Consider the following 10,982-nt stretch of genomic DNA (forward strand, 5'->3'; position numbering starts at 1 on the left):
GGTCCATATTGGAAACTAAGGGATATTAAGGCCTCCTTTTAATAAAGAACTGGAACAAAGAATTAACACATAGTGAATACATGAACTCCTCAAACTACGGTCATCACCGGGAGTGGGCCCGGTTGTTGTCACTCTGGGGTTGCCGGATCATAACTGTAGTAGGTGACTATAACTTGCAAAATCGGGTCTAAAACATGGATATAATGATGAATTCATAAACGGTTCGGATCTGAAGTCATGGCACCCGGGCCCAAAGTGACAAGTATTAAGCATGGCAAAGTCATAGCAACATCAATCTAAGAACATAGTGGATACTAGGGGTCAAGCCCTAACAAAACTAACTCGATTACATGATGGATCTCATCCAACTCCTCACCGACCAGCGAGCCTATGAAGGAATTACTCACTCCCGGTGGGGAGCATCATGGAATTGATGATGGAGATAGGTTGGTGATGTCAAAGATCGAAGATCCCCCTCTCTGGAGCCCCAAACGGACTCCAGATCTGCCCTCCCAAGGAAGAACAGGGCTTGGTGGCGTCTCCGTCTCGTGGATCATGATAATTCTTTCTTCCTGATTTTTTTCTGGAAATATGTGATTTTATAGTATCAGGGGGGTCGTTAGTGGGGCCACCAGGAGAGGGAGGCGCGCCCTGGTGGGTTGTGCCCCCAGGGGCCCCTCTCTGGTGGACCTTGGCTCCAGAAATTCTCTTTATTGATATAAAAAATCCTCAAAAAGTTTTGTTCTATTCCGAGAACTTTTATTTCTGCACAAAAACAATATCATGGTAGTTCTGCAGAAAACAGCGTCAGTCCGAGGTTAGTTTCATTCAAATCATGCAAATTAGAGTCCAAAACAAGAGGGAAAACGTGAGAAAAAGTAGATACGTTGGAGACGTATCAATCCTATATCTTTGTCTGAACATCTCGCTCGCTAGGGTGTTGTGACGAAGGACCTACTAATGGTGATCATGTGCTCGCCCCGTCTCGCTGACGTTATAGGCCATGGCGAGCAAGCCTTGCCAGACTCGCTCGGGTGTTGTGATGTGAGGTCCTACCGACAAACATATCATGTTAGCAAAATAATTCAGTGTGTTTTATTTATAGTGAGAATATAATTCATGCACCAACCTTCTCATAGCTTATTAGTACAGCTCCACATGCCAGGCTAATTACTCGCCATCATAAATAAGTGGATCTCACCATTGCACTATGTCCCACATCATGGATCTTTTTTTAAACACCTTAATGTACACCTAGCATCAATTGGCCCAACAGTAGTACTACAAATAAAAGGTGGCACTGTTAGATCATACTCCCCCCCCCCTATTTTTTACTGTAGCCAACAAATGAGAAAATGTGGTAGTTCATATAGTCTTAGAGCTTAGATTAGAGTAGATTTTATTTAGTACAGAACCACAATATGGTAGTTCATGCCAAGAATCCAATTCAATCACACAATGAGAGTTGATATCTATAGGGAACCACAATATTTCAATAATATAAGTAATTTGACTAACAATGAAAATTACAGTTGCAGCCATAATAGTCTGAACAACACAAGTGGACAAGTGGCAAAAACATTGGAATGAAATGGCTACATAGTACTCCAATTTTTTTAGTAGTGAATAGAAAATGCCAGCAAGAAGCGGAAGGCAACTCATAAAACATATGAATGGAATTACCATGCACATCATTAGCCAACAGGGACGGATCCAGGATTTCGGCATAGGGGGGGCGAGATTTCGCACTAAGTTCATCGGCAACTGCTATGTTGTGGTAGAAAATTTTAGGGTCTGGTCCAATGGAAACACCATGTGCAACCATGCCCGATTTTATTTATTAATTCCATTCACATGACAAAAACAATTTCTATAAATACATTACAAATTCTTTTCTTAATGACAAAAACAAATTCACAACTCTAGAAACAGAAGATAATCTTACAAACTAATAATTACCATTAATACAATGTGGTAGATAACACATTACGAAATCTCATTAATTTCCCTGTAATTGATGGGATCGACTCACTAATTCAACCTAATATATTTTAGAAAGGTTCAACCGAATTCCAAAGCCAGAACATCAGAAAGCATGCAATTGTATGGAAGCAATCAACGAATAGTGAAACTGGGAGAAAGATTACAGTTTGAAAAGGACAAAACAAGAACTGATCTAATGCTCGTACGTATTAAACTAGAACCTGTTTTCCTCGTTTTGTTGCCGCTCATCTGATCTGCGCTCACCAGCGGCCGTCCCCTTCCCTTCTCTGATTCTCTTGACGTCAATGCGACGGAATCACGAAAAGACTGATATCAGGCAAGGCAAGGTACAGGAGGTAGTTTGGAAACCTAGCGATTATAGCGACCTGTGTGTACGTGGCTCATTATCTCTATATAGATCGCTTTTTATTTTTGTGAGAACGACTGCTGCTAGCCTGCTACTAATTGGCCCATTTATCTTCTATGATGGGCTGCAATGCTACTTGCTGTTTGGGGCTTTGGCCAATAATAGGATGTACATGTACCTGCATGGCTTCTCGTTAACGAATGACACATGGACAGGGGGGGCGAAACAGCCCATGGCCAGTTGTCTAAGAGGAAAAATTAGCGAACAACAACCCCTATTAAGGGGGCGACACGATCGTTGCAGGGGGTCTAGCCCCCCCTCGTCCCCCCTTGAATCCGTCCCTGTTAGCCAAATAGGGACAACCAATATATATTCAGAATATCAAGGTAAGACCAGGAAACACAAACCTACCGGCTACATGTTGGTTGTCTCTGCAATTTATCATATGAGGCATGAAGCATCACTTAAAATAAATGGTTGCACACATGAAGCAACAGAGGGTTCAGTGAGCAAGTAGATTGTGATTGTTCTGCAGATGAAACTGAGGGATATATGTTCAACCAAATGAATCATGAGCCTACATACTATATATCAAGAACAATATTTTTAAGCACTGTGACTGCGTAAGAAACAGTTTATCAGAAAGATGATTTCTTCCTCTAAATTTTGGCCAAAGAAAATACACATAATATAAGCACATCTATATATTTGTTAGAAATTAACCTAATCCGAGCAAAGATTGGAGGAAGCTAAAAGTACAAGCTAAACAAAACTACTATGCAAATTAATACCAGTTGAAAAAGTGGGTCTGGCTAAGGAGAAAGACAAATAGATTCTGGCAGTCGCAAGGCTCGCCAGATTGGGTGGCATGCCTGGTGCAAGGTCTCCTGCTGGAGAATGTAATGATCATATGTAATTAACATGACATAAAAAGCCAAAAGGGTGATACTACTCATTGTTGTCGCATTTGCCATACCCACGCAGTCAATACTAAATCGTAACTGCAATCATAACACATCCTATCTATTTTGAAGTTGTAATGCAAAGAGAGGTTGTAGGAAACAAATTGGTTTGCAGTTATAGGATCACGCTATTCGCCACCCTGGGTGAGGAATAGTTATTCTTCACCCCCTCTTTATTTTGACATCAATTCGCCGTATTTTTACGTTTCGTAAATTTTGTCTTATTTCATACATAAAAAGAGAACGTAAGAAAATATGTACTCGCTGTACAAAATATTTTATGTTACGTAAAATTACGAATGTAAAACACAGTGTAAAACATACATAAAATGTGATTTTTCTGGTCTTATAACCTATATTTTTAATTTTTTTTATACCAAATTTTACATATTGAATCAATATGCATGTAACTATTTATATTCTAAACATAATTTATTTAGAAAGCGATCGTAAGATTACCTCGAATGAAGAATAATTTATTATGCACCCTGGACGATGAATAGTAACACTATATATATGTGCATACCAAATACCTACGGAGTTTCATCATGGACGAATGTAAAGTGAATATACATCATAGAGGTGAACACACATGATAGTGTAAACAAGATGATGAAATACCTGGCCGAACTCTTTTTTATATCCATTGGTCTAATCTTTATGGTTTAACACACTTGACTTTCGTGAACTATCTTTAGTACTGCGAACGAATGCAAATATATCTAGAAAGTAGAAACCACAATCACCAAGAAAAAATAGAAATCTTGAGCCCAAATATCAAAATGATCAAGAAATTTTACATAGGTACCTTGGATATAACTGCCTATTAACAAAAGGAGGCACTGAGAGTAACCTGCTTATAATATGTGCCTTCAACCTGGAGAGACCAGTTTACAAATGAATAGGCAAATAAGGTTAACATGAATGTTTTACGGTTGAAAATTTGGAAGAACTCATTGGGTCCAAAAAAATTGGGGCGAGTAGGCAGGAGGTACATATTTTGTGCCAAGACATATCACTTCATGCTAAGTCTAGTAATCTAGAAAAATGAACTTTGATAGCAAGAAATGGACTCAAGGCAGAGGATCCCTACAATAATTTTACCAGGAAAAATGATGACAAGCAGAAGCAATCCAACTTGCGTTGAAATGAAAGATTGGCAATGCCTTAATACTTAAATTACAACATTCTACTTGTCACCTCCTAGTCTTGAAGCCATTGAAGCTAATCCATAGTACAACCAAAGAAGGGGGAAATGGGCATGGATACTACTTGAAACGCGGTGTGAAGGACATTTACAACTTATCTACTGAAGCAAAACTTGGGCTTGCTAATCACACTGGTGCAAACATAACCTCGCATATCTGGTTCTGCGGCGTCAGCACTTCTGATCGGCTCAGCATGAGCAGTTTCCTTGGTCCTGTTTTTAGTTTCTGCATGATTTCATTTTAAGATGAATAAATATTACTCCCTTTCATTCTGGTAATAAATATGTCATTACCTAGTCAGTTTATGCTTGTGTACAAAATTAAGGAAACATGTTAACATGCAGTGCAAAATGATATTTTTAGCAGGGCCTACTGGAAGTGTGTGCTATGTAACACAGTTGTATCTCTGTGGAGCATACCTCAATTTGGTCCACTTTGATGTAGTCTACAACAATGTTGACCATGTCTGAAGTATTTGTTTGCTGCATATTCAAGAACAAACTTAGTAATATGTATGTACTACGTTGACTTCTCCCAGAGATTAGGTGCAGAAATTTAATTCTAAAATATGAAGTAACTGGGTCCAACTCATCGACAGCTACCGAGGTTCTGAATTTTTTGTCAGACAGTGTAATACTTTAGTTTAGGTTAGAAACTTAGAATCATTAAGTGTAATTACTTTGGTGGTGAGTAAGAGCTTCTTTTGTAATTCTAGGTGAAAATTGTATCCCTATCCGTTGAAAGAATTGACAGGAATTGGCAAAAGAAAATAAAAAGAGGCAGAATTAACAGTGCCGATTACTGACAACAACAGAATAATTCAACCGATTTAGTCACCTTATCCATGTTGGGCACGAGGTATTGCAACCTTCTAAGCCTCTTGATAATCCTTTTTCTTCTTTCCTATATAAGCATCACAAGCAAGAAAATGATTCAGTTTAAACATCCGATCGATAGCGAGCATGCAAGGAGTAATGGTAATGTTAAGTCACGTTGGAGTCGATAATGTCGCGGAGAAAGCTAACTTACCCTCTCAGCGATGCTTCGCGAGTGAGTGGCGCAGCCACACTTGGCGCGGACTCTATAGGCAACGGAGTCCTACTGCAGCTGCAGGTAGTCGTCCATGCCGGGCATGTCCAGAGACGAGCCAAATTGAATTTGGAGCAAGGTGTTAGAAGCATAAACAATGGCAGCACAGAGTATGGATGAGGTATGTCAAAAACGTACTACCTGGGAGTCGATGTTGCTGAAGATGGTGACCATGCTGTCGTCGCCGTCGGCCATCACCTTGGCCTTCTTGTCATCTTGTGACACCACCATCGCACGCAAAAGAGATCAACACATGCAAAAAAAAGGATGGGTGGACCTAACCATGTGACACCTTTCTTTCTTTGATTACCCATGACGTGTGTTGACCTCAAAAAGACCCTTTGGTGGTGTAATCCACATCTCTCTACTCTCTGTATCAATATCCGGCACAATATCTTTAGCAAATGGAATCCACACGTGCTGGCGAGATGGAGTTGAATCCTGATTTTCTAAACGTTCTCACTACAGGTTGAGAAACCACCAATAAGATCCAGTCTAGGGTCCTAGCAAGCGTCGTTGAGGTCCAGTACCGTGATGGTCACATCAAGGGGAATGAACACATTTAGAGGGCAGATCACGAAGGCATACTTTCTCCTTCCCCTGTCCATCTCCATCCCCCTGCCTCCCCCCTCCCTCCCCGCTCTCACTAAAAACAACACATCAACGGTGGATCTCAGGGCAGTGATTGGAGGAGGAGGCTAAATGAATCCATGAGCCGGGGTGACGAGGGCCTTCCGCATTACCTGGGTGAAGAGGAGGGAGGCGAACAAGCCAACAAGGAAGAAGAGGCAGTTGTAGCAGGCCATCGCCGCCGCTCCCGATGGCTCAACCACCCTTCATGGCCACAAGGGGCTGGCACAAGGAAGGATCGGTCGTGATCCGGTGGGGAGGAGGAGGCGCGAATGAGTGGCGGCGGCGACGGCCCGATCTGCCTGGCCTCCTCCCGTCGAAGGCGTGCTCCGCCGGGAACAATGGCGTGGGCTTCCTCTTCTCCCGAGGCGTGACGCGCGAGCTCGATGGTGAAGCGGCGGCGCGAGTGGCAGGCCATTGACGGCGACCGCGACGCGAGCGGAAAAGGCGACTAGGGTTTTCGTGGGAGGGGGTGGGGAAGAGAGGAGTGGCCAGGAGGGGGAGGCTAGGGTTTGGAAGGAGAGAGAGAGAGAGAGAGAGAGAGAGAGAGAGAGAGAGGTGGGTCGGGAGGAAGAGGAGAGGGGCGGCGCGAGTGCGGGAGGAGCAGGGCTAGGTTTTCTCCATGGGAGCCACTGCCTTTTATACGTCTATGCATGAAATGACGAAAATACCCTCGGCGGGGCAAGGGAATTACGCGCGGTGGCATGCCTAGGGTTCGATCCAACGGCCGGGCTCTCCCGTGGCTTATCCGACGGCCCGGATCGCATCAACCAAACGAAACGGACGGCCGGATCTCCCTGAGCTCCGTGGGCGTCCGGAGGCCGGCTCGGTTCTTGTTTTAGGATGCTTCCTGTGTGCTGCCTGAATTTCCCGCCCGCAAAAAGGAAAGTAAAAAAACGCAGCAACGCTAGGGGAGCATGATCCGCTGGAGATAGAATGTCAAAGGATCATCACCGGAGATTTCCTACCCGTGCGTATACGGGATCGCTGGGAAACCAGTGGCGCCACTTGCCTCCTTTCCCAAGCAATCGCCGCGCGCAGAAACAGGAAGAAACCTGAGGTACGGCGAGATCCCAACCGACGCCCGGATGCTGTTTCCGCAGTCGTCGGAGGACCCCTGTTCGCGCTCTGTGGGCCCAGTCCACCCGCAGCACTCCAGCGCGCGCGCGGCGTCGCTCGCTCCCGTCCCCGCGCCATTCTCTATAAAGATAGATCGACACAGCCGCCCACTGCCACCCACAAGCAAACGCAACGCCAGCCGACTCGACTCGCCTCCCGCGAAGCGGAGCGAGATCAGATCGATCGATCTCCGCCCCTCCCCATCCCCCTCACCCACACCGGCCGCCGCAACCAAAACCCTAGCGCCGCCACTAAGGCTCGTCGTCGCTCGATCGATCGACGGATGGGGACCGATCCCGCCCGCCGCCGCCGCCCCCGCCCCGACCTCGAGGAGGGCGAGTTCGTCGCGGACGACGACGACGGCGGCCGCCCGGAGATCAAGGTGCGCCGCCTCCAGGACATCCTCGACGGGGACGCCCTGCCGTCGCCCACGCCCGAGCGCGAGCGCGACTCGGACGGCACCGTCAGCGACATGGACGCCGACGACGACGAGGGCCCCGCGCGGGAGCCGGGCTTTCCCTGCCCCATCTGCCGGAGGGAGTTCGCGAGCGGCCGGGCGGTGCACGGCCACATGCGCGTCCACCATCCGCACGGCGGCGGCCGCCAGGGAATCCTCGTCGGCGGTGGATGGGCCGTCACCGGCAAGCGGGGCTACGTCGGCGGCAGGTCCGTCTCCGCTCCCCCCCAGGACGAGGAGGAGGAGGAAGGAGTGGGCGACTCCACGTCCATGACTACCGCGGTCGCGGAGCCCGTGATCGACGCCGCGCCCATCGCGTTCGCGAGCAGGACCAGCAGCGCCGATCCGAATCCTCCATCCACGGCCATCGTTCTTGCAGCGGACAATCGTCCCAACCAGGTCGCCGTGCGCCCATCCTGTTCACCGCAATGCGGCGCCGGGCACCAGCCCGCCGCGCCTCAGGCCGTCGTCGCCCAACCTCAGCCAGCCGTCGCCCAAGGCCACCTCGCAGCGGCGTCGCCTACTACGCAATTCTTCGCCTCGCCCCCTCAGGCCGTCGCGCGTCACGTTCGGCGCGCGGCGCCGTCGCCGACGTCACGGGACGAGCAAGGCCGGTGGGTCTGCAAAGAGGAAGGGTGCTACCAGCGGTTCGACTCGCACCAGGGGCTCGGCGGCCACATGGCCGCCCACAAGATGAGGAAGAACAACGAGGCCGCGGCGGCGGCAGCGGCCGCGGGGCTGAACCCGTGCCTGGCGAGCGCCAGGCCGGCGAAGCTGCACCCGTGCAAGCACTGCCCCAAGGTGTTCAACTCGGGCGTGCAGCTCGGCGGGCACATGAGGATGCACTACGAGGGCAAGGTGATCGCAAGGAGGCGCCGCGTCAGCGCTCCCCTGTCGGCGCGGGAGCTCGCGGCAGCGCTCTTCTCCGCCCAGGCGTCCCCCGAGACGTCGACCAGCGCGTCCCCGCCCGACGGGCTCGCGCTGTCCCTGTCCCCGCCCGCGGACGGGCCCGACGAGCTCGCGCTGTCCCTGTCCCTGTCCCCGCCCGGGGACGCGCCCGATGAGCTCGCGCTGTCCCTGTCGCTGTCCCCGCCCGCGCCCGCCGCCACGGAAGTAGCGCGGCCTGGCATCATCTCGCCGGCATTGTCGGGAGGATCCGAGCCGGCGCCAGCGCCGGTCTCGCCGGGCGTCTTGAGGATTTTCGGCGTCAACATCGCGGTGGCGGCTCCCGCGGCGGCCGGGCAGGAAGCTTCCTCCGGCGTGAGCGAGACGGACCAGAGCTCGGCGGCGTCTACCAACATCCAGGAGTAGATTGAGGTGCCAATAAGGAAAGGCTAGATTCGATAGGGATACGACAGATACTTGATAGTAATAGTAGCATTGCATACTGCATGCCGCGGACTTCACGCAGATTTTATGCCATTTTGTATCACAGGTTTAGTTCATACGGTGAAAGATACGTGGATCGTGGGGCATAAGCACCATATGCACGATCGAGTAGTGTCAGAAGTTAAAGTAGGAAATAAAAGCTGTTATCTGGACAGCAGAAGTGAACTGCGTCCCCTTGGGATGCAGTGTGTATATACATTGTCTTCACTCTTCACCCAGAGTCTGTCTCATTTGCATAGCAGCTGCACCTGCATACCGGGAAAGCTATGTGGCGATCGAGTTTTGTCAAGATTTCAGAAACAAAAGTTGTCGTGTGGTCAGCTGAAACTACTTCTGCCTTCTTGAGATCTAATGAACATTGTATACATTGTTTCTCAGTTCGCGAATGATCGCGCTACAAGAAAGCATACCTATTAACCCCGTATAATGCCTCCCCACCCCAATCCGTGAAAATGCGGGTCCCCCCCCCCCTCGCCCCGTCGGTGCCCTGTATATAGCGGTTGGTGGGGGGCATTTCAGCCGAGCTTTTCCCCACCCACCGCCGCCGCATACAATTCCTGCCATACCACTCGTCGGGATCACGCCTGAGGTTGTCGTTCACCACTTTCCTCCTACCGCGGCCGGTCGAAAAGTTGCAGATCGGCGACTGGTTGTTGCGGCCGTCGGATTTGGCGGTTCCGGCCACCGGTGACTGCGCACCTCAAAGCCGCATGCAGGTACTGGTACGTCCTCTAGTTGTCGTCGTCGGTTTACAGGCAAGGTGTCGGTCAGCCGTGGCCCGGGCTCGGCGCTCGCGCAACGGCTCGCCGATGCCGCTCATATCGTGCGACGACTGCATGTAGACTGTACTGCGGCTAACATCCAGCACTCCGAAACACCACGGATAGGTATTCTTCAAATGCAAAAACGACAGGGTATGCTCTTATTTTCATTCGGCTTTGTCAACCTATTCCGTTCAATTTTGATAGCTTATCTAGATGGTCATGTGTGTAAGAAGATGGGTGCTCATTTTGGTTTCGGGAAGAAGAATACATAGACTTATTAATAGAAAGAAACTTAATAGATGTTTGTGCACTCGTTGCTAGAATTGAGCCTAATGATGCGGCTGCATGCACAATTAGAAAAGAAACTAGAGGAAAAGCAACGTCTACTTCTTTAGAATTAAAAAAGAAGAATGCAAGAATGCAAGATCAAGAATCCGCAGATCAACTATGAATGCATGAAGAAGATGTTGGTCCAGCTAGTGGAAGTAGTTATGGAAGTTGGATATCTTCTAAAATACCTAATTGTGATTCTTGTTTTCTTTGATCTTACTATTCTAGCAAAGATTTGATGAACTATGATGTATTCAATGCCCTTGTAGAAATAAAGAAGCAAAGAAGTGTGTTTTCATGGCCAGAAATGTAATGCAAATTACGGATTTACGGGTCGGCGAGGGCGATGACCAAGCAGGCCCCACAAAGCGGACCCATAAAAAAATATTCTGACTTATGGGCCTGCTAGATGCTGTTAGGCAGATCAGCCTGGCTCGCTCGCTGACCATGTGGTCCCACATGGCAGCCCAACCAACCAATCACCCAGCCGGCCGGCCAGGAGGATAAACACCGTCAGTCTCCTTTCGTTTCGCTGCGGACTTCACACATCGACAAGTCCGGCAGAGGCGCGCGACCGGATCGGATCCTCTGCGCCGCTCACGTCACCTGCTCCGGCGCGGCTCACGTCTCGAGTGCACACGTGTCCTCTCTGCGAAGCCGTGTGTCTCTGCAGCCCGTCGCCCG

At 48.9% G+C, this 10,982-nt stretch overlaps 1 long non-coding RNA gene across 1 annotated transcript; it reads right to left on the reverse strand.

The window, feature by feature from the left end:
* Window positions 1–4,088: 4,088 nt before the first annotated feature.
* On the reverse strand, window positions 4,089–6,817 carry LOC123058923 (uncharacterized). Its single transcript, XR_006427322.1, has 5 exons — window positions 5,751–6,817; window positions 5,550–5,627; window positions 5,358–5,423; window positions 4,940–5,002; window positions 4,089–4,745 (listed from the first exon to the last, which is right to left on the reverse strand). It is a non-coding gene; the product is annotated as an uncharacterized lncRNA (long non-coding RNA).
* Between the last annotated feature and the right edge of the window lie 4,165 nt (window positions 6,818–10,982).

The sequence above is a fragment of the Triticum aestivum genome, chromosome 3A (genome assembly GCF_018294505.1).
Source record: "Triticum aestivum cultivar Chinese Spring chromosome 3A, IWGSC CS RefSeq v2.1, whole genome shotgun sequence".
NCBI classification, from domain to species: domain Eukaryota; kingdom Viridiplantae; phylum Streptophyta; class Magnoliopsida; order Poales; family Poaceae; genus Triticum; species Triticum aestivum.